Below are 25,267 nucleotides of genomic sequence, written 5' to 3'. Positions count from 1 at the left end.
ATGGTGAGCAGCAGGCGGACACAAAGTCCTTTACAGAATACAGCAGGTCTTGCAGACAACGCATGCGCACTGCCTAGGCTCGACCTAAATATTAATGATAAAAGCTGCATGATTGACTGAGACCACACAATGGTGACAGCCGGCAGTGGGTCCAGACACCCTCTCTGAACCCAACAGAAGCACTACAATACAGCAAATCCCAGACAGGACAAAGTGTGTGACTAATCACTAATCACTATTCAGAAATCAAGACTCAGAGGCCTTCACAAATGCAGTGGTGCTCCAATGTATGACCCTGCAATTAGTTGCAGCCTTTGCCCTGTTGCATAGCAGCACCATCAGGAGAGGACAACATCCTTTGATGGAAGAATTAGATGCACAGGTGACTGACAAAAAACTCTGCACCCCTTGGTCATGATGAGAGAAGAGCAAAGGCAGAGGCTGAATCAAAATTATTTTCATGGATAGTTTAAACACACATCTAGACAACTTGACACTTTGTGAGCTCACTGGGAAACAGACGCAGGTAGACTTAATTTAGCAAGAAAGATTGATGCATTCCAAGGAAGGGGGCATGTCAATGCACAGGGGATGGGGTTTGGAATGCACCCTACTACACACAGTGTGAGAATGCCCACCAATACTATGATTCTGAGCAGGCACGACAAAAATGTTAGAAGTTATAAGACAGCCATTTGGATTAAAAGTATGTATATAATTGTTGGGACTCTTGGAGGATCAGGACATGAAGAAATATCAAAAATGACTGGTGACGTTGTAGTTGATTGCAGCAAAAATGGGCATAGGGCAAAAGTGGGGTAGCACAGGATTAACAACCATACATGAATGGTGCAGTAATATGAATTAGTGTATGGCGGCTGAGAAAGTGGTCAATGATGGAAGAGAGTGTCTGAAAAAGTTTGCTAAAATATGGGCTCCATAGAAAAAATATCCTGGGCTAGCAAGATGGGTATGGAGGAGAAAATTGTTGCACTATTAATGGAGTGACAATTTAATAGCCTAATTTTGCAGCAACCATGAGGCACTTCAGTCAACGTCCATAATTCGGAGATCTATTATATGACAACTGTAGGCCCCAAGAATATTGTTAAGACCTTAACTTACTGTAATGTACCAACTATTTTCTGCAAGCTGTATAGACAGATAAAATTCAATAAATATGATTAATTATCTATTTCTACAGAAAGTAAAGTTGCAGCACATAGAATGAATCAGGAACAATGATTTGTTGTCATCAACAATTGCATGGTTTTCCATATATGCAGGAAGGTGGAATCTGACTTCATGGTTGCCCCCACTTTTTTCCTGGTGTTTTGATGGGTTTGACTTAGTTTGGCTGGGGACCTGCTATTCAGGTCCCCAGCCTATCTGCTTTCTCTTATAAATTGATTCCATGTACTTTAGGTGCACTCCAGATTGGATTCTGGGGTACCCTTGTGAGTCCCTAGTATATGGTATACTATATACCCAGGGCATAGGTACCCCAGAGGCCTACCAGGGGCTGAAGAATGTATTATGCCACCCCTGGTAAGCCCTCCAAAATGGCACCACAGGTCTGCTACTGCAGCCTGAGTAAGGTGGTGCATGCACCCCTTACTGAGATATAGGTTCACTATACCTCACCTATCACTGCACATACAAACCTATCAGTCACCCCTTTGGCAGGCCTTATCAATCCTGAAGGCAGGGTGCTTGGTTATATGTGAGAGGGTGCCCAGGCATGAGTACAGCCCCTCTGCAGCCTTCAGAATCTCTTCTCTGGGGTTGTCAGTGGTGCAGCCTGACCATATACTCTTCAGGGCATTATATCTAAAACGGTTAACACTAACTTTGGACTGGCTGCATGAAAACATGTTGTGTTTAGTGTCAAACACCTTGGAATCATACACCCACATCAGTTCTTGATGTGAGGATATGATCCCACCCTTCTAGAGGGAGAGACATGGCAGTACTGGTATACCTGGCAGAAACTTAACAGAGCCCTGGTGTTAGACCTGTCAGCCCTTTGGGTGGTCCCTCCTCATCATTATTTATTTTGTCCCACTTCTGCCTCAAACCCTGTCATAATTTTTCCTTTTTGGGAACCACCAGACTTTTTAGTGTTGATGCAGGGTCGGGGAGCCATTTTCCCTACCCCTGGAACTTCTGTCTGAGGGCCTGAGACACAAAATGGTGGCCACCCATTGTTACCTGTGACATAACCAGAACCTCCTGGAACATTCTAGAATCCTGGGATAGTGGGAGGCAGTTTAGAATGTTGGGAGGCCATCTCAGAGTGGCAGTTGGCAACTGACTGGAGAAGAGAGAGGACAGAGATAGAAGGAGGTCGGAGTAAGGCAGCAGAGGTGGAAACCAGTGCTTGGAGTGGGGTCCAGAAACCCACCCTCGATGCTAGTCCCTACTGACCAAGCCCAGCCTAAAGCCCTGTGTGGGACCAAAACCAGAAGAACCATCTTAAGGAACTGAACATTTGGAACAGGCCTTAAAGAGGAAGAACAGCAAGCTCCTGACCTGTTCAGCAGTGTCCTCCTGGAGTCCTGACGTCGAGAAGCCTGGAGACCTGGGGCCTGAGGTAGAGAAGCGGCGCTGACAGAAAGCAGACGTCGTACCCGGAGCCGCCAGAGGTCGAGTGAGGGCGCCGACGGAGGTCGTGGAGAGGCACCGGAGGTCGAGTAAGGAGTCACCCAAGGTCGAGTGAGGGCGCCGACGGAGGTCGTGGAGAGGCGCCGGAGGTCGAGTCGGGAGTCACCTGAGGTTGAGGTGAGGCATCGACGGGGGAGTGAAGTCCGCCCACCGGAGACGCCGGAAACGAAGGTGAAGCGCGCCGGAGGTCGGGAGTGGAGATCGCACTCCGGAGACACCCAGAAGCGGGGAGACCGAGTCCCTGCGACGCCAGAAGGCGACATCGAGTCGAGACCGCCCAGCGACATCGAGCCGAGGCCGCCCAGCGACATCGAGTCGAGACCGCCCAGCGACATCGAGTCGAGACCGCCCAGCGACATCGAGTCGAGACCGCCCAGCGACATCGAGTCGAGGCCGCACAACGACATCGATCCGGAGCCGCCTCACGGCGTCGACACGGCGCCGAGCGGAGCCGATCATCGTGAAAAGGACAGTAAGTGGTAGAGGGGGCGTCTGAGGCCCCGTGGAGCCCTAAAAGACAATCCTAGGGGTTAAAGGGGTGTTAGGACCAGCCTGGGAGTGCCAGGGGTGAACTGAGACTGGTACAGTGACCTCCATAAAGGGCTGTGTAGTTTGGAGGGCCAGATCTTTAGGTTACCCTTGTTCTGCCTCAGCTTAGGCCCCAGCCTTGACCAATCTAGGTGGGACACCCCCATGCCATCCAAATGACCATAAGCTGTGTATGGGCAAAGTAAGACCAAGTGACCTCATGAAAATGATCTGATCTGTAATTGTCATTGATTGTTTTACCTTATTTATTGAAGGTGCTTTATTTATTGACTTCCACTAATTTATTCTTGCACTGTATTTATTGTCTGACTGTATTTATTTGCCGTCTGTATTTATTGCACATCTATTTATTCTTTGCTTAATGATGACCTGAACCTATTTGTTGAAATTCCAAAGTAGCATTGTTTATTTAACCTGCTCTTTTAAAGGAAAATCCTATTGTATCGTATTTATGATGTGAAGCCTGCAACTAAGAGAAAATAAGATAAAGACATATATATTTTCAACTTGACTTCCATAATTTTTACGGTGTAGTGTCGTTTTTGGAACGGATGAACGCATGGTTATTGTGAGGGCGTGACGTACGCTTAACACGGTGCCTGACCCCCAACCGCTCGAGCCAAGCTACCATTGTGCTGGGAACCTGGTGACTGCTAACCCGGTTGCCCGGTTTCCAACACCTGGCATCACAAAATAGATGCTGCAGCCACAGACACGAGTCTGGCCTCCTGCTGCTGACCAAAATTCTGGCAGGGGTGGCCTGGACAATAGGTTTCCTCTCACAGGGAGGTGTAACCACCTCCCAGACAGGCAGATGTGTATTCTCAGAGTGCTTTGAAGTCCTGCACTGGGGCACATTTGGTGTCCCCGAGCATAGTCCAGCTCAAACCGGTTCAGGGGCTTCCAGCCCCTGCTCTGGCGCGAAACTGGACAAAGGAAATGGGTGTAGCCACCCCTCTTTCCAAACCCTCCCATAGGTGGCTCCCTAGAGCTAGTCCAACCCCTTCCTTAGGTATAAGTAAGGAACCTCTGTAACCAGAACTCTAGATATCCCTGGATGAAACTCTGAAGCTGAATCCTGGAACTTTGACGCTCTACTAAAGACTAGAGGGCTGAAGAAATCTCCCTTGGGGTCAAGGAGTAACTCCGCTGCTTGGCAGGCACCAACACAGCGTTTTGCCAGTCTGCATTTCCGAAGCTCCCGAAGTATTTGCAGCCCAGGAAGAGGATTTCCAGACATCTCAGAGGCCAACCCGAGTCCCCAGCAAAGCTGAGACCCACAGCCCTCGTGAGTAGCGTGGAACCGGAATTCCTGGTCACCGGGCACTTTTGCAAGTGCATTGACTTCTCGATGTCTCTTGAAGTAGTGCTTGGAGTTACTTGTAGCCCCCACCTCGAGCAAAGAATCCACCGAAGATTGTCGGCCTAGTCACCCCGAGTGACCCGTGGGTCGCCATTTTGTGTTTCATCTTTAGGCTCCTGCGCGATCCCTGGTCCATCGACTGGTGGGTCCCTATGAAGGCAACTTTGATTTTCCTTGGGCTTCTCTGGTTGCTCCTGAGATGCCCTGACCCCCTACTAAGTGGTGAGTCCCTCAGACCTTGCTGGTCTGCACCAAAGCATCTTTCTCCTTTCTGTGAGGGTTGCTGTTGCCAGGGCTTGTTGTGTCCAATCCGGGCACCAATGCTGCAGCACTCGACATCCTTCATGGGACAGCTCGAATCCAGCTCCTGGTTGTCCTCGACGCCTCCTGGTCCTCGTGGCTGAAGAGTCAAGCTTCACCTTCTTCACCTGAAACACCCGACATCAGTGGGCATTTGTCTATCGTGCCCCTGGTCACTGGCAAGTGACCCAGTCTCTGTCCCCTCTGCTTTCAGGTTCTTCTCGACTTTGATCCAGGCTTGGATCTCTTCGGACACTTCTCACCGTCCCGGCAGCAGCACTTCTTTGCCAGCTCCCATTGAAATCGACAACGTGACCCGACGCCATTTAACACCTATGCACCCGGCTTCCCTGGGTGAGGTAACACGAGTACTCTGGTGCTCCCATGGGTGTTGACCCTAGAACTTCATAAGTCCCAAAGGGTTTGGTCCTGACTCATTTCTAAGTGTCGCTAATCTTTAAAAATCTAACCGCGACTTTCCCCATAGAAGCTAACGGGAGCTCGCGGCTGTGTTCTCACACTGCACACGGCCCCTATGGGTCCCCTGTGTCACTACCTTGGGTGGTTCCTTGGGGTCCCAGCAATTCTACAGGCTCTAGGCCAGGGGTCTCCAACCTTTTCTGTAGTGAGAGCTACTTCTGATCAGTGAAAATTGTAGTGAGCTACTAAAGGTTAAGCTATTCGCAATGTTTTCCGAGAGACCCCCCACGCCCAGCTTTATTGACTTTAAAACTGTCTCACACCTCGTCACCCACTACACTGCTACGCACTGTGTCCCATAATATGATAACTGCACCTTGGTGTTCATCAGGCAAGACATGGAAACACTACCTACACAGAATCACAAACCAAAGAAAACACTTCCAGCCACCTACATGTGCCATAGCTTGCTCACCATGTAGGTAAGTACTTCAGTGCCATACATTGGGTTAGTATGTGCTATAAAAATGCTGCAACAAAATGGGTCTCTTTTCCTCGTTATCAAATAAACAAAGGGAGAAGAGTTATGATACAAACGAATACATATGATTATCTTTCATATCCGGGCCTTTGCAGACTATTAAAACAACAACAAATGACCGGTATTCGGAAAGGAGGCAACTCTAGTTTCACTCTGTGCATTATTTTATTTTCAAATGACAAAACATGCTCATGCCCATAAGCTCATTAAATGAGTGTTTGTACCAGCATCTCAGTTTTTAAAACAGAAGGTAAAAGTTGTCCCTGGGCACAAACCTGTGCCTTCATTGAGGAACTTCATTTTATGACAATTTAATCATGGAAAGAAAGTTTCTGGCTTCGGTTTGCAAACTTTCAGCTAGCTCAGATAGATACAATTTATTAAAAAATACATTTAAAAAAGGTCTGAAACGCTGCTTTATTACATGACAAATTTTCCTACTATGTACCAATATGAAACTTGTTATGGTAAAAGATGTTGTATTCTGGGCTTTGTTTTTAGTTTGAATTTCATAACAGCCAGACAGCTGTCCACTAAATAATACAGTTTGGATTACCAGGCAAAATGAAGATAGATTCACCACATGATATTGGAGATGTATAACCTTATCATTATTATGAAATGGGAGAAATGTAGGCAAAATTGATTCCATAAATCAATGTTTGAGAAATGGCTTCTTTGGGAAAACAAATATTTTACTAGGGCAATATGCCCATAGAAGGCAAAAAGAGGTAAATGTTTTTTTTAGTTTGTTTTTCTGGATTCGTTTAGGTTTGAACCATTTACATATTAAATGTTTTTGGAGCCACTTAGGTTTGCACATTTACCACAGACTTGCCTACCCACTTCTTTAGAAGGTAGGACTAAAGAGTGTGGGTTTATTTTACATTGTATTAATTTTAAGTAGCATGTGGAAAATCTGAAAACCCTGTACAAACATATTCCCAAAATAGAAATGTTGGTTTTAAAAAAAAAATAGCCAACAACAACACTGTTAAAACAGTTGCATGCCCCTTGATTATTCTCAGTGCCAGGGTGTGTACCTTTATAAACATTGTTTTTCGTCCATCCAGCTTCACATAAAAAACCCCCAGAAAATAACAGTAATGTTCTCACGTCCCTACTTTTTGAATTTAGCACCTGGGGGCATATGTATCAAACTCTTTTCCCGTTCGCAAACGGGCCGATTCTCAGAATCGGCCCGTTTGCGAACGGGAAAAGGCCTTTTGGGATGTATCATCCCAAAAGGGCATCGCAAATTAGAGAATCGCACAATTTGCGATTCTCTATTTTGCGATTGCACTTAAGGAATCGCAAATTGCGATTCCTTAAATGCAATGTATGAAGCCTAGAAAAATTGCAATTTGGCCGTAAGAAATCGCAAATTACCACCAACTTCAAGTTGGTGTTAATTTGCGATTTCATTGAAAAATGCACTTTTTGGCATTTTTCAAAGTGCCATGTGACGCACAGACATGCCCTTAGGGCATGTATGTGCGCCACATGTGCATACATACATATTTCAGGGGTGCAACAGGGTGTCATTTTGACACCCTAGCACCCTTGAAATTGCATTCTCATTTTGCGATTCTCAAATTGCGAATCGCAAAATGAGAATGTCTTCCCATTCATTCCAATGGGCCTCCTAGCCCATAGGAATGAATGGGAAGGTTTTCCGTAATTGCGATTAGCAATTTGCTAATAGCAATTAAGGAATGCCAAGGAATCGCAAAACATTTCCGAATTTTTTATTACATCCCGTTTTGCAATTCTCAAATAGCGATTCCCTAAAAATCGCTATTTGAGAATTGCAAAAAACGAAACTTGATACATATGCCTCCTGGTTCTGAGATATTTTAGCTGCATAGAATTCTAATCATTAATGTTTCAAACACTACTTAAGCTGGCCATCTGGTTATTTAGCCAAGTATCTCTTTCAGCTTCTGTCAAGCAACAAAATGCAGACTGGTAACTTTTTAATGAGAGCCGCGTTTTCCATGCTGGTCATATTATGGTTCCATAGCAGCGAACTCAATGGATTAATGTACCTGCTGCAGAAATGTTTATATGTGTTAATGCACCTGCTGCAGAGATAGGCATGCAAACTGAACCACGCAGATTCAAACACACTACGAAAGCTCAGGAGGTTATTGTGCTTGATGCAGAACTCCATATGTAACCCACAGTTTACCACCTCTTGCCCCGGTAAGATAGTTGAATAGTTTAACGTAGGACATCTCCCTACAGATAACAGTTTCCTGTTCTAGAATATACATCGGAGGTAAATGCACCTCCTTCACTAATCTGCGTTAACCTATGTCTCATTGGTTCCAGTGAAAGTAGGATAGATCAGGGGCTTAATGCACTTGTTGCGAAGCACTGGAGGTCACAGTTTACACTTACAGTCTACGTGTGATAGTTCATGGGATTAATTCACTCGCAATAGTGCTCTGTTTGGCAACGTGCAAGGCAGAAGTTACAGTCCCGAGAAGACAGCTCAGAAGAATAAAGGACCTGCTCAGGATATCTGTGGGTCCCCTGCGGGTCACATCTTTCAGTGTCACTAAGGTTGCTCATGGGGCAGAGCACCTGCTGCAGCACTCTGGTACAAAGCCTTGAAGTTTTCCTGGTTGTTCTAATCTGCGTCATCGGATGACGCATTTTAAGGTTACAAACAGTGGCTGTAGGCCTGGGCCCATGCTTTGCTCGTCCTCTTCCTTTTTTATTTTTTTTTATTTTATTTTTCATTTTTCCCCTTTTTTACAGAGCATTGTTAACAACAACAAAAAAAAGAAGAGATTATATACAGAGTAGTACATAAATTTGATTTAAAATCAAAACCAATTATACATCAAAGCTTTGGATGGATAGACAATTGTTCCTAGTAAATCAGTATACACATCTTCAAGAAAAAGAAAAGAAAAAGAAAAGGCAGGTATTGCCTTGCCAGCTGTTTCCTAATCTTCCTTCCACTTATTAATAGGCTCCCATATTTGTAATCCTAACCTTCTTCCCCTTTTACCCTTCCTTGCATATATCTCCTTCTCGAGGTTATAAACTGAGAGCGATCTAGCCAGCCATTGATGAAACGTAGGTGGAGTTCGTTCCAGCCAGGCCGAGGCAATACAAATTCGCATTGGCTCGTCCTCTTCCAAAAGCACTGCGAATTAATTTTCTGTCTGTTTAGTCAAGTGACTGCACCCACTTCCTGCCACTCTATGCTATCTCTCTGTGTACGCCCTGATCATCTTTTCATTAATCTGTTTGCTGACAGAGAAAGCAGGGTAACTGCCATCTTTGAGAACGCATATCTTCACTTCTGCCTGGCATGCACTGAGACTGCTCGCTGCTCGGGCTCTCTGTAAGTGGCTGGGGCTGTCCGTCGTCTGACTTAGCACTTGGTAACCAGAAAAGGGACAATGAAATTACTTTATTAATTATCTGATTGATGCCTAATAAATTCCCATAAATGAAGAGTCACCTAACCACTCAGCAATTGTATTTCAGCTAGTGGACAGGAAGGGGAATAGCTATCCGTAAGAGCGTTTTGACTTGCATTCATAGTACTTTTCCCCACGGGCTTGTTTATTGAATTCCAAATATACATTTTTCAATCTGATAACCGCAGCACTTGCAAGTAGGCCTTTGTTTACTGAAATGTTATAATTAAAGTTAAAAGTGCATGTTTTTCAGCTGCACGCATTTTTAAAATGAAGAGGACGGTGCTCCCCAGCACGCGTTTGGTTTTGCGATTATCAGTATGCTGATTAACTATTATAGAATCATTCAAATTAGGCAGTGTTTCACTACGATTATTTTTTTTGGGCGGGGGGAGTATTGCATGCACGGCCGCGCACGTTCACATCAAAAGGTCTGACATGCACTGAGCTGCTTTCACTTACTATGCAGCTACTGGACCAAGGTCCCGCTTACCAATCTGTTAATGTGTCCCACTTCTCGCAGGATCAAAAGGCATGTGGCACGGTTTTCCGTCGCGTATATAGATCACCATGCTTGTGCCACCTGAACTGCAGCTTACCGGGCTTTCCGTCCTGCTGCTTTGAGCACATGTCACGCAGGATATAAAGCGCGCTGCCAGTGGAGCAGGTCCTGCCTGTGCCGGAGTTCAGGAAGAACGTCATGTTCTTCAGCCTGCCCCGCCCCAGCTAAGCTCACTTCAGCCTATCCGAGCAGCTGGTTTGGGTGAGGGCGGGCAAGCGCTCATAACACACCTAAAAAAATAACGAAGGGATAATAAATAGATACTGGAGCTCAGAATGAAGCAATAAAAATTGGATGCCGGGCCGAGCTACTCCCAGGGGGTCGGCGAGCTACCGGTAGCTTGCGATCGACCAGTTGGAGACCCCTGCTCTAGGCCTTGTGTCTAGTTAAGTAGTGGTTCTTATACCACTGTTTTAGTATATGGTTTGGCTCGCCCCTAGGGCCTGACGTGTATTTGTGCTATTTTACTGTACTATTTGAAGTGTAACTTATGTGTTTTGACCTCCAGCCTCATAAAGAGACTAGAAGGGTGTGTTTAGAAATAAAAACATATATTTGATATATATACCTGGTGTGGTTGTCTTTCATTTAGCCATTCAAGAGATTATAGACAGGTAAAACAAGCTGCGTTACATTCCTTAAAGACTTAGCCTGAAGGCTGCTCTCCATAGCTACCCCTAGGATAGCTTTCAATAAAGGTTGTCTTTAACCTATCATCAATAAGGGGTTGTTTGGACTGGTACAAGGTGCCCACAATAACTAGTGGACAGCATATACCAGGCCAACTTCTCACAATATATATTTCACAAAACAAATAACATTGACACCTGTGAGACATTAGAACAAGTAGTCTTTTATATGTCTGAAACTATGCATTAATTCAACATTTCTTGAAAATGACCAGTCATTGGCATCTTCAGTGCCATTTTGACTAGCCCTCATTAGCCTGATGGTGCCAGCGTGCACCAAAGAGCGCTACACTGTTAGGTAGAGGTGACAGGGTTTGATGGGGGGTCTGGGAGGTGACTGTGACAATCACATCTAGGCCTGCATAGACCTGAATCTACATCCTCACAAGGTCAATGTCACAACTCACCTTTGTACTCTTGCAAAGGTTGAAGTGCACCTGCAGAGGTGAGTTGGCATTAGTCAGATGCTCAGTGGAGCATAAACTGTCCCTGGCCTGTCATGTTGCTGTTGATCTGTTGTTTTTTGGAGGTCGAACCGCGCCATGGCCTGAGCTGCGGCATTGGTTACTCTCACAATACCCAAGCCACAATCCAGCCCCTCTCTAACAACAAGATTCAGAGAATATTGTGGCATGTACATGTTAGGAACTGAGCACAGCCCAATCCACACCATCAAACTATTCAGGAACTGGTTTGCCTTCAGGTAACTGGACTTGCATTAGTATTGGTTTGCATCATCTGGTTGGCAATCATGGGGTGGTGTGTATCATATTTTTGCTGTTGGCTGCTTTCTCTTCTGGAGGTGACTGAGGAGTGTAGGAAATATTTGTTAGTGACGAAAGGGAGATGTGTTGCAGGTTCAAGTTCATTGTCTCTTCTTCCTCATGTGTACTGCCAACAACTTTACCAACATGATGCCAAAGTATGTGCTGCATTATTCACCTTCAATTGCCTAATGTGCCACATAACTAACCTTTACTTGCCTCATACATTAGTTAATCTTGCCAAATAAATTGGTTTTCCATTGCCACATGCTTCCTGTGGACATGTTCAAAGAACTTAATGCTGTTTTATCTCTTATTTTTATACATATGTTCTTGTCTATTATTTATGACATAACATTTCCCACCACCACTGAATGTACCCAACACTATATCAGCTTGAAACAGTGAAGGCAGAACATCACCAGGAACGGAAACAGGAAAGGATGGGACACAGGTATTGTGATGAGGAAGACCTGCACTTAGAGTAATGAAAATGATCATTATGTGATCAGAGTATTAATACCTACGAGAAAGAGTTGCTTCGAGCCGCCGCAAGACGTAGCCTCTTCAAGTGGTTCTTTCCTTGATAATGCGCCTGCGCAACCACCGGTGAACTGAAGCAGGAATCGCACAGCTTGCAGTAATCATTCTCCGTTGCCATAATCACCCGGCATCCATGTTTCGTGGAAGCCATCTAATAGCAAGCAAAATAATATTTAAACCAGCTTTGGTTTATTCCATCTGTCACAATCCCACTCACCACCGTACATTATAAGGTCGCAAGGTACAATCACTTCTTCTGAATATTGATGCACTCTGTGACTTTTGGACTTTGGAAGGCAAGTGTCCATCTGAGAGAAAAGGATAATAACATAACATAAAGTGTATTTGTAAAGCACACATTCGCCCAAGGGTATCTAGGCGCTGAATAACAGATGTTTATTGTTACCCAACTCAATGGTACTCATTGTATCGATTTCAGAAGGATGAGTGGGCCTGCCGGGATTTGAATCTGTGACCATGAGGTCGAGCACAGGCCACCACAATGGATGAATTAACCCACTAAGCCACCCGACCTGGATGCTAATCTGCTAAATTAAGAAAATATCAATCAGTCCATTCAATATTATTATTATTATTTTTAGTTTTATATAGCGCTAGCTAAACCCGAAGGTATCAGAGAGCTTTACATGTTATGTGATAACGCTTACAAGAGGTACATGAGGGGATTCATAATTGGCGCACCCATCTCTAGTTGTAAGCATTCCTCCCTTATGCAGCATGCCTGGGACCACAGCCTGGATCTTCTGAGCAGGTCGAGTAATTGTTGTCAGACATGGGTTTCATACAATAGAAGTGAGGGGGGATGGGAAAGTCATTACATGATGTGAGCGCACCACTTATCACCTGTAATATAGAGTAATCTCAGTGGAAGTCAATAACTGACCCTGAAGTTTATGTGTATGTGGTGGCATCCAGACCAGATCCGTTAAAAGGCACCCTATAGACATCCCTATCAATGCAACAGTATGGTTTTCTTTTGAGTTGAGGAGACCAAGTCAAAGCTGGAGCCAGCTGTGCAGCATCAATTCCTCCCTGTCATTGAGACATGTCCAACAGGAACTGCACCATATGTCTGATTTATCATTCCAAATGAAAGACCAAGGGGTATATTCTCAAGAACGTGTGATAACTACCGCAAGAGTAGCTTATCGCAACTCACCACATCGCAGTCCATCACGGGAAAATAACTCTGTGTCAACGTGGCATTTCCAAGCCGGCGGCAACATGCGATAGTCCCACGACAACGCATCAAACCAACGCGTAAAAACCAACTCGCCGCAAAAATGCGAAACACCAATGCCAAAAAAGCGGCAATGTCGCCAATCATGATACAAAAATCAGCGAAAAACAGCCACAGGCCTACAATCCCCACGCGACATGAGGGAAAAAGCACTACAAAAGGTGAAAAAAACACATACAAAAGCCAAACAACAGCGAAGTGCAATGGAGTCAGCCGGAGCAAGTGCAGAGGACAACCAGAACCCCACAAGACCCCCGGAGGACCGGCCTGGGACTTCGGGGTCAGGGAAGGGCACGGAGAAGAAGAGTAGGAAGAAAAGGTTCAGTCCTCAAGAAAACAGGATCCTGATAATGGAGGTGAGAGAACACCATCAACTACTGTTCGTCACCTCCACTGTGTCACTGGCAACTAAAAATAGAATATGGCAGACCATCGTGGACAAGGTGAATGCAGTCGGAGTGCTGAAGAGGACAATGGACAAGGTCAAGAGGCGCTGGAATGATGTCAAGCGCAAAACCAAGCAGAAGCTCGTAAACAACCGGAAGGCAGCAATGCAGACTGGAGGTGGCAGTCCAGCGCCACAGGAGGAGCTGGACGAGATGGAGGAAATGGTGTCCACAGTCATTAGTGGGGAGACGGTGGCAGGAGTTGGTGGCCAGAACACTGCTCAACAGGACCGGACACAACACCAACAGGGTGAGTAACGACCAGGGACTGGGGGGACGGGGGGGAGATGGGCACAATGGCACACATGCACAAGTAACCACAGCACATCATCAGACAAACCATGCCCCAGACCCCCAACTCCCACCAAGAGACCAATGCACCCAGGAATGCCACATCCCAGCACTGTGTAAGCACAGAAGGCAGAGGCACACTGCATGGAAGGGATCAGGGGCAGCCAGCTCAGAGCTGCAGGGGTGACCCCCCATAAATTCGGCACACACATCACATGCAGAGCACAACAACATTGACAACGATGTGGCACTATCCGCAACACGTCCACAACAGAACAGGAGACACAACTGGTCCAGCTTGAATGCAGTAACTGGCCAATCACATATGGCATCGCAGGGAAATGTGAGTTGACAATGTACAAGTACAAACACACATCCGTGAAGTGGTCGAAATCTCCACTGTCTCACATCACATAGGCAGCTCCCCACAAACAGTCACAATGTACACTGTCATTCAGTCTGCATGTAAACATGTTCAATAAGTCAACATACATGTGAACACAATGTTAAACTACATCTCCCCTTCACATTGCAGAGGGAAATATAACACCTGCTGCAGAGCAGTCCCAACCTCTCTTCTCTGATGATGAAGAGGACAACCAGACCTTCGACTCCGAAGCCCTACAACAGCTCGTGGACAGCCTCCGGAGCCCACTTCTAGGAGCAGGTCAGCCCAGTTGCTACGAGGAGAACCCATCCCCTGCACAGTACACACAGCAGGCAGCACCCACCACCACGGCTGACTCCCAGGACCCCCACGACCAACACATGGCCTTCCAACTCTGTTTCTTGGGATACCAGGAGAAGCTTGCTGAACAGGTGCAGGTAGGGGTCGACCGCATGGCAGACAAACTAGACGCCATACGTGGGTGTCTAAGTCCCATCAGGGACCACTCACAGTCCCTAACGGACAACGACAGTCCGCTCCATGCCCTCCAACGAACCATGGCTGAAATCGCCAGGGTCCTGACTCAGAGGCAAGAACGACTGTCCAGTCATAGTGGCTCCAGCGAGCTCGCCCGGGGAGTTGGGACTCATGCGGAGGCTCATGGAGGACAGGAAGCAAAACCGTGCGGAAACAGTGGCTGACACGGCTGCACACCAGCGAGAGTTGGCTGGGTCCCTCAATGCCATAAAGACCATCCTCATAGCATTGCTACCACAAGGCCTGGCGCCGATGCATGCTGCTGCTGCTACCACTCCATCCACATCTCCGGCCCCTGATGTGTCAGTGCCACGCAGTGTGGCAGACATTCCACATCCGGCCCCTGCGGTGTCACTGCCACACAGTGCTGGAGACAGAACACCACCACGCACATGTGAAGCACCTGCAACAGCAGAGGACAAAGATGCGGATGAATCTGGCCTCATGGTCATAAGGAAGCGGTAGCATCCATGTCTGCCATATGGCCTGTTAATGCTTGGTTCTGCCCTCAGCATCATCCCCTTCCAGTGTCTCCCGATGCATTCTGCGACACTCACCTTGGACCTCGACATGGACTGCCATATTCTGTCTGGTTACCCATGACACAGATATCAGACTGCGGAAAGAACCCCTCCACTACTGATGAACATGTCATTCACAGAAGGACTCTGAATGGCCCGCCACGGGCCAACGCTGCAAGGTGGGCTTTGCATGGCCCTGTACTGCTCCGCATACAACACTCCATTAAATGTGCATTAAACATTCATTTTCACAACGATGTGTCATGTCTATGATCTTGCAAGTGTGGAGGCATGAATGCATGTAGGGTCATGGATTGCACCTTACGTCCATGTTGCTTATGTTGTGGGACTTGGGTCACAGGGTGACACATTGCCGATTGCGTGCCGGGTGGCGCCGACACTAGAACGGGGAAAACACGCATTCGTTATTTCCTTGTCCCGGCCAGAACGAAAGCACGCACACAGCCCCGGGGTCATTGTTCACACCCCTACGCTGGATTAGCATACGCCAGGCCAGTCCACTCACGCTCACAGGGGGGACGACAACGCTACATGTCCCAGGTCTTCCCTGTAGGGATCTGCTGCTCACAGGTCTAGTTGTCCGCATGCCACGGCCACTCCCTCACGGCTGGTTCACACCCACACCACACCCATTCGGCACCGGCGTCACAGGACATGTGACCGTGCCAATAAAAAGGGCCTGGCGCACGTGCTGGACGCCATTTCCACTCTCCAAATGGGTATCTCCGTGTGGGTATCCTTTATGCATGAGGGCATAGGGCACGAGCACAGCACATTGCCCGGTGCCGGGGGTGACTTGATGGCGTCCGCACCACAGGACTCAATCATAAAGGGTCCATGGCTAGCGGTGCACAGACCTGGTGGCACCGGATGCACTGCAGCAGGCACAGGCACACCGCCACAGGACGGTGTCATTCGGTGCACTGAGATAGGGGCACCTTCAGTGGTGAGCGGGTATGCAGCCTGGGATAATGTGCCGTTAGGGCATTCCGGAATGGTGGCATTGGTGTGAGCCCTGCTGGACCACAGTGTAGGCCTGAGCCAGCAGGCAGTGCGTGCCTCCCGCCACGTGGCGTCGCCTCACAGTTCACAGAATTAGTGGCACCTATTGGGCTGAGCGGGTGTGCAGCCTGCCATGATGCCCTGTGCACTGATGTGTACTCTGCCATTGCGAAATCAAGACCCGAATCATGTGTGTGAACTGGTGGGCCGCGGTACGTGGCTGAATGATGTACAGGGTGCCATGCTCGTGGGCCACGGGCTTGGAGATCCAACCGGCACGTGGTGGGCCCTCTTGGAGACACGCCGGTGGCGGAAGGTGAGCAGTGAGGCCTGGTCGCACAGGGTGGGCAGTCTCCGCTGGGCAGCGGGAGGGGCTGGGGTGCAGCCACCTGTGTGTAGGGGCGGGCAAGCGATGATGGCGTGTGCTACTGGACTCTGACATTCATGTCTCTGGCAACTGTTTCAGATGAGGGACCTGGGGGATTGCAGTGTGTACCGGTACATGGTCGGAGACACACCGGTGGCTGCAGGTGAGCAGTGGAGCCTGGGTCCGCAGTGTCGGCACTCTCTCTTTCTATCTCTCCCTCTCTCTTTCTCTCTTCCTCTCTCTCTCTCCCTCTCTCTTTTTCTCTCCCTCTCTCTTACTCTCTCTCTCTCCCTCTCTCTTTCTCTCTCCCTCTCTCCCTCTCTCTTTTTCACTCCCTCTCTCCCTCTCACTCCCTCTCTCTTGCTCTCTCTTTCTCTCTCCCTCTCTCTTTCTCTGCCTCACTCTCCCTCTCTCTTGCTCTCTCTTTCTCTCGCCCTCTCTCTTTCTCTCTCCCTCTCTCTTTCTCTCTTTTCTCTCTCGCTCCCTCTCTTTTCTCTCCCTCTCTCCCTCTCTCTGTCAGTCTCCCTCTCTGTCCTTTGATGGGTGCATGACACACCTTCTTATCTGTCTTTCTGTCTTGCAGGCTGTGACTTACGGAATGCCAGGAGAAGACACACAGTGCCTCTTCATGATTGTTTTTGAATGAATCAATGAATACAGACTTATATAGCGCATGGCTACCCGAGAGCATCCCAGCGCTTGCTATGACATCTTATCACTCACCACTACTTACGGGAAGAGAAAGGTCTTCAACTGCCTCCTAAATCAGAGATAATCCTGCTCAAGCCGAATATAGTGTGGAAGCCGGTTCCAGAACATTGCCGCATTGTAGGGGAACCGATGCCCTCCAGTCCTTGACCGTTTAATCAAAGGAACCACAAGAAGTCGTTTGTTACTGTATCTAAGAGTTCTGTTAGTCCGGTATAACTGCACCATAGGCTGAATTATAGGAGGACCAGTACCCCCGAGCGACTTATGAATAATACACATAGCCTTAAACCAAATTCTCTCCAGAACTGGAAGCCAATGCAGCTGTCTAACAGGTATCCTAGCCGAGCTGCGCTTCAGGATGTTCATTAAAAGGCGAGCTGCACAATTCTGAAGTCTGAAGAATCTTTGTGGTTCCTAGTGGCGCTCCCAAATAAACTGCATTCGCAGTTTTATTTGTTTCAATAAAATTTTTGTGGCCACACTTGTCTGTTAGGTGTTGTGGTTGTGCGACTTCAGGCGATTTGTTTGAGTCATGGTTTCATGGGGTTGATCTGTATTCTCCTTGTCGGGAGGGGGGGGGTGGGGTCCGGGGTGGGGGTGGGGGTATGTGTTGTTGCCCTCTTGGTGCTCCGGGCTGCATGTTCAGTTGCTCAGGAGCATATGTTGTTCTTCAAGCTTGGTTATGGGCTGTGCTCCCTTGGCTGCAGCCGGTTATCGTCCGAGTTTGCACCAGGTCAGAGCAGGTGTTAGTTTCTTGCTGCTAACGCGCCTTATTGCCTGTTTTGTGTTCTTATCGCAGATCAGGCAGGTCATTGAGAATGTTGTGGAGTGGTATTGTTGCGGCTTTTTACTCGGGAACGCCTACTCTGCATTTCATTAGCAAAAGTTGCCGGGGTCATCCGTCGCGATGTTTTTTGAGGATGCTATCACTGGAAAACTGTTGGTATCGGCAGTTTGCACCGGCCTCTGAATGGGGCGATGGATTTTTCGCCGCTTTGGCTGCGCTAAAGTGCCGTTAACTCAGCGATAGTTCATTGAGAATATGGCCCCATATCTTTTTCTGTATGCCTCTATGACTTTAGGAAAAAACATCAGGGGCAGTGTTCTTGCAGCCTTGAGAGGAATGTCATTTTTAACAATAAGTAAGTAAGTAAGTAAGTAAGGGTTTTATATAGCGCTCAGATGCCGAGGCATCTTGGTGCTGGAGAAAACACAGAAGAGAGGAAGAGTCCATAAGATAAGATTCGCTGCTAAGCTGAAAAAAGCGACGTTTTTAATAAACCTCGGAATTTAGACCGAACTGATTGAGATCTAATATCTAAGGGCAGCCTGTTCCAGAGTTTGGAAGCCAGATAGGAGAGGCATCTACCACCCCATCTGGCCTAACTCCATTTTGGGATTTTGCCCAAAGCCTGATCGGCAGACCTTAATGGACGTCCTGGACAGTAACATTGAAGCACATGGGATTCTCAATTCAATAGGGACCATAAAGTGGTCTGACCACGCCACCGGGAAAGGGGTTAGCTAGAAAAGATAGGGTCCAACAAATGCTCCATCTCATGCGTAGGGCCTGTCACTAACTGTGTCAGTTGAATGGCTTCCAGACCACTAGTTAGTGTGCTTGACTGCAGTTGTTCTGCTCAAAATGCAAGTTGAGGTCCCCTATGACATTACAATTTGACAATTTCAGCACTAGAGGAGAAATGTAATACACCAGAGTTTCTCTAAAGTATTTCACTGGCCCAGGAGGACTGTAGAACAATAGGCCAGAAAAAGTGACATTTTTATTCAATTGAATCTGGAACATGGCACTTTCGCACTCATGTACATTGAAAGAATCTAGTCTTCAAATTAGAGACTCTCTACGAATAATGGCAATGCCATTCCCCGCCAACAGTTCTATCACACCTTTAGGTGCAGTAGCCAGTGGGAAGAGCTAGTACTGCATCTGCATGTGTGGACTGATTGATTAAGCCATGTACTCTTTTACATACATGATTGTAAAAAGTGTTTCTGTTTTATCGCTGTTTTAATCATAATAAGTGTGTTATATTTATTTGAAGGAATAGAATGTGCAGTGGTTTTAATTAAATGCACTTTTTATAAATAAAATTTGAATTTGAATTGATTAAGCCAAGTTTTCGTAAGGAACAAGACATCTGGTGAGTACTCAGAGATAATGTCTGAGAAGTCAGCGCGATGACAAACCAGTAAGCGGCAGTTAATACTATACATGCTGAAACTCATTGAATTACGTCCCCCCATTGGAGACCTATCGCCAACAGTAGGGCCCATAGTAAAGCCGCAGTGCTTACAGCAGAAGCCCCCAGGTCTATGCAATAGGTGCACTTACTATGCAGCATAGGGCGATACGTCATCAAGTGCGCAGAGGAATAGTGGACAACCTGCTCGTTCAACAGACCAGAATCTCAGGCCCCTGGTGCCGTTTGGGCGCGTACGAGTGCAGACAGGATTGCCTTCAGCGTGCCAGTGGCACGTCCGCGCATCGGCCCGCTTTTTATACCTCGTTGGGCACTTTGATTCTGACATATGCCGGCCTACTAGAATGCTGACTTCCAGGTGGCACTGACCAAAATAGCCGACAGAAAGCATACTCCTGCACAGAGCAAACATAGAGTAACAACACCGTTAAGACCGTCCAAGGCAAAAAAACTGCCCACTCCTTCACCAATCCCCTAACACAACACAACAAATTCCCCAAAACAGTTTTAAAAAAATCACTATCCAAGAAAAAAAATTGCACAAATTATAAAAATACACTAAAAACAGACAGAGATAAATTATGGGGTAGAGATATCGCGAGTAATATCAAGGCATGTCCAGGCATTGGGCCGCTTTTTATAGCTCATAGGACACTACCCGTCTGTCATGTGCTGGCCCACTAGAAGGCTAACTTCCAGGTGGCACTGACCAAAATAGCCGACAGAAAGCATACTCCTGCACAGAGCAAACATAGAGTAACAACACTGTTAAGACCGTCAAAGGCAAAAAAACTGCCCACTCCTTCTCCAATCCCCCAACACAACACAATAAATTCCCCAAAACAGTTTTTAAAAAAATCACTATCCAAGAAAAAAAATTGCGCAAATTATAAAAATACACTAAAAATAGACAGAGATAAATTATGGGGTAGAGAAATCGCGAGTAATAGCAGAGCGTGTCCACGCATCGGGCCGCTTTTTATAGCTCATAGGACACTACGGTTCTGGCATGTGCTGGCCCACTAGAAGGCTACCTTCCAGGTGGCATAGCCTAACCAAAATGACCGACAGGAAAAGTACTTCGGTGCAGAGCAAATGCAGAGTAACAACAACGCAAAGACCGTCTACGGCAAATAAGTGTCCACTCCTTTTTTAGGAGTTCATTATGTGATTTCTCTGCTTTTTACTGAACATTTGATATACCTTCTCATGCGCCATGTTTCACAGCTAATAAATTCCTGTTCATCCATAATGAAGGGTAAAGGAAGCTAGCTCTCTATATAGTGCACTAAAACAAAACCGGGCGGGCTGGGTACCGAGCAGATAGGTCAGCCAGGCTCTGTGCATCAAGACGGTCTTGCGGTCAAGGGCAAACAGCTGGGCCACTCACAAAGTGGGTCTCAGCGGTCTCAATGTCCCTTGACAGGGGCTTGCTTCCTGAGCAGTCGGAGTCCAGATTGGAATCTTCATCCTGGTGTCAGCTGCAGGAAGTCCGGTACCTTGGGTATTGCTACAGGTAGGTCCTAGTGTCCTCTCACTGGTGAGGGGTACAGATCTGACCCTCCGAAGTTGGTGTACCTCTTCTTGCTTGGATGCTACGTCAGAGTTGCTGAGGAGCAGCAAGCAAGTTGGTAAACCGGACTCTGCGGGATTGGTGCCTGCAGGCTGCAGGGGTGTCGTTTCTCTACTTCAACTGAGTTCTCTAGTGATTGGCAGAGACCACACCAGTTATTGGTAGGTTTTCAGGGGGCACTTCTACGGTGCCCTCTGTGAGCATTTATTAACCCCTTCGCCGCGGCACAAATTTTGCCGCGGCGCTGGGGGGGTTCGGGGTGAGCGCGGCGCCGCCATGCTCATGACGGAACCACTCCGTCATGAACCACGGGCGCGCTGTGCTCATGACGGAGTGGTTCCGTCTCGACTCCGCCCACTTGCATTATTCACCCGCACAGGCGGGGAATCAGCGCCGCGTGGGCAGAGCGGCCGCAACGGCCGCAGCATGACGGAAGCACTCCGTCATGAGCACACGGCGCCCGTGGCTCATGACGGAGTGGTTCCGTCATGAGCAGGCAAGGGGTTAATAAAACCAACACCGGCATCAGTGGAGATTTATTGAGACAAGATGTTTGGTACCAAACATCCTTGGGTACAGTGAAGCCATCATGGTGCTGGGGAACTTGTTATTATGAATGCCCAGCCCATGTACTCTCTATAGCTTTTCTGGGCACTTACAATATCCAAATAGTGACGTAGATATTGTAAGGTCATATGTGCTCAGGCAGATAGGACCGCACATGTGATATTGTGCACCCTGCCTTAGGCTGAAAGGCCTGCAGTAGAGGTGAGTTACTTGTACCTTGTGCAGTGTCTGGGGTCATGGCACACAGGGATGTGTGACATATCGACTCTTCAGTTTTCTCTGCACCAAGACACGCAGCCTGCAGTGGTAGTTTGCATGGTCTTGGTGAGGGGTCCCTAGGGTGGCACAATTTGTGCTGAAGCTCTAGTGGACACTCTTCAGTTCCAATGCCCTAGGTACCAAGGGTACCATTTACTAGGGAATTACAGGGGTTGCTGAAGTTGTGCCAATCGTAGTACTGTTTTAGGGAACAAATCTGGCATTAGGGACATAATTAGCAGAGACCCAGTGCACTTTCATTTGAAACCAGAAGATGGACTAACCATGTCGAAATAGGCAATTTCTCACAACGGGTGAACAATCAGATGCAGTAAAGCCTGTCCAGCACTTACTGAAAGCTGCACCACGACCAATACACTCTTGATGTGTTGGCGCTAATTTGTTCTCCTAAAAATTGTTTGCACTAAATTATTATTCTTAAGCGCTCACTTTCGTTATCAGGGGGCCTTGTGTGAGTCCAAAAGGATAATGACTCTGGAATAGAGATAAACTAAGTTGAATTAATCTTACCTTAGACAAGGTTGAAAAGTCAAAACCACAAAGGTTTATTTAAAAATTCAAAATCATTACAGAAGGCTAACATAATTAGTTAGTTAGTCAGTTCAAATCAAAATGTCAGAACATTCTCAAAATGCAAACTAAAGGGCAAGTAGCACAGGGCTCAGTATCCATTCTAGCTAAATATCCAGAGCTGGATATGGTCTTGCACAAGGGCAAAATAATGCATCAGCAAGAAAGATCTTCGTATTGAATTAATAAACAGACTAAGGTGAAGTCTGCTTTCTAAGGAAAGGGAAAAGCTTCCTGGCAAAAGTCCCAAAACCATCATGTTAAATAGGTTTTCAAACAGAGAAACTGTACTGTTATTATGGTGTGAAACAAATGTCACATCAGAATATTCAATGCTAAAACAGAAAACACCTCACATGGAAAATTACTTTGGCTCTGATACTAATAAATACTAATAAATAAAACTGCGTTAGGGATAAAAGAAAGGCGCATTTGAAATCACCAAAGCAGCACCCACTTTGGGACATTTGACATACAAAAGATGAAGATTGGTATTAATTGCATGTGTGCGTGACGCATAAGGCTGAAATATCATCTTAGGCAAAAAGGGCCAGCGACAGGCAGTGAAAGGGCTTCCCCCAGGAGGAGGCACATTTTAATTTACCATGTGTTCTGTGCTGTGAGATGACCAGAAAGAATTCCTGGTACCACTGAGGCTCAGCCATCTTAAAGGAGTATGCAGTGAGAGCGTCAGTCAGTCATAGTCCCATTGTGGAGGCGAGCACCCCTTCTGAGGAAAAGGTTGGGGGTGCACAGAGTCGGAAAGTGAATTAGGGGCTACATTCTCAGTAGATGCACATTAGCCCTTTAAGGGTTGGGTGTGACATGGCCAGTGCTTACTTTGAGCCGGTGGTTTCCGGTGCTCGGCACCAACACTTAATTGTCAACACCGGTGCTTGTGACAGTCTGCCAGAAGGTGGCGTTGTCTGGATAATTTAGAGATGACCACATCAGCAGCTAATTATTAATTCAATATACATAAAAAATTACTATTACCTGTCGCCCAAGACATTCTTATAGCTTTGAGGGCCTGAAATAGTCCTAATTGTCACACTTGTGGGGGTATGATATTTAGTAGTTGTATTGTTACTATCATAGGCTGCACAGGCAAGGGCAATGGGTGGTGCAGGCTGTTGTGGCCGCCTGATGAGAGCCCTGGCACTTAATTCTTTTTATTACAAATTAGGCACTGGACATTGCAGAGCCTCCATTAGGCCCTTTGAAAGATAATGTAGGAGGCTTCCACACTTACATGGAGCAGTAAGTAAACTCACTGTTCCCTTCTTTCTCTGCTTCATAGCAATGTGTGCACAAGCTATCACAGTGAACATGTGAGCATGCAACAATGCCCTTTCCTGTCCTTGGTGGGCCAACCTCGGGAGCGTGCACGTGCAAACTGTGGTTGTGAGCCTCTGATACAGTAAAGTGATCCCACACATTTTCCCCTCCTACCACTGCAGTAACTACTTTCCATTCAGTATCAGAGCTGCTCCCTTGGGTTACCATACTAGCACTTATCTGGTAAAGCACAGGTGGTACTGAAGAGGCGATGTGAGAGTACAGCAGGTCCCAGCAGGGGCTGATGATGCCATGTATGAGTGGGATGCGAGACCACAAAAGACACACAGGTCTGGTACCTAAGTTAGGTACACTGAAGGCGGGGGTTCATGGAAGAGTGACATGAGAAAAACACGCCTTTGCAATGCAATAGTTCTCGCATTACTGATAGTTTGAGGTACTGGCGTTGCAAATAATAATGCATCGCCAATAGCTCATACATTCAGTAATGCGAGACCTAGTGCATTGAAAATGCTTGCATAGTGAGCAAGGAACCAGCATTGTATGTCTCAGTGCAGTACCGCAAGCTGCTCCCAGAGGTCTCTAGTGAGCAAGGCATCAGCACTGCATGTCTAGGTGCGGTACCGCAAGCTGCTCCTAGAGGTCCCTAGTGAGCAAGGCACCAGCAAAGAATGTCTAGGTGCAGTACTGCAAGCTGCTCCTAGAGGTCTGTAGTGAGCAAGGCACCAACACTGCATATCTTGGTGCAGTACCGCAAGCTGCTCCTAGAGGTCCCTAGTGAGCAAGGCACCAGCACTGCATGTCTACAAAGTTGGAGTTATTGGCATTATAAATGGCAATGTTTTTTACCTAGCCATGTTGCAGGGTACAGTACCATATCTGGCCAAAAGGCGACCTCTTTTGGTCACATATGGCACTGCAACCTGCAGAAGATATGGTAAATCCACGCTACCCATAATGCATTGCATGCAAGACAGTACTACGATTACATTCAAATAGCTATGTCCATATATACAATTAGTAGCTTTGAAATGTGACAAAAGAATTATTACATTAAATTCGGATTAGGTTGTACTCTGTGGAGCTGATGAAAGGAAATTTATAAACTGTCTCATATAAATGTGAGATGTTCTAGTGAGCAAAGTAACCATTGCCAGCCTAGCTTAGGGCCAATCTGGGGATCCCGGTTTGAGTCTCGGCGGCGCCGCGCAATATCCTGTGATTCTATGCAAATCACTTCATCTCTACGGGTGATAAATTGTTATATAAATATGCTGCAATAGTAAAAGGCAAAACCTTATGAAAATATAGTTCCACCAAAGCGGATGTTGAGAGTATTTTGGCAGCAGGACACTGATAAGAGAAGCAGACGAGGAA

General features: G+C 46.9%; 1 protein-coding gene across 1 annotated transcript in view; it reads right to left on the bottom strand.

Annotated features, from left to right (window-relative positions):
• The window catches only part of ZMAT3 (zinc finger matrin-type 3), a 66,146-nt gene that overhangs the window by 25,548 nt on the left and 15,331 nt on the right, over positions 1–25,267 (bottom strand). The gene's annotated exons all lie outside the window — the stretch shown is intronic.

The sequence above is a fragment of the Triturus cristatus genome, chromosome 11 (genome assembly GCF_964204655.1).
Source record: "Triturus cristatus chromosome 11, aTriCri1.1, whole genome shotgun sequence".
Lineage (NCBI taxonomy): Eukaryota > Metazoa > Chordata > Amphibia > Caudata > Salamandridae > Triturus > Triturus cristatus.
Note: the sequence above shows the minus strand (reverse complement) of the source record. Positions and strands in the feature narration are given on the sequence as shown.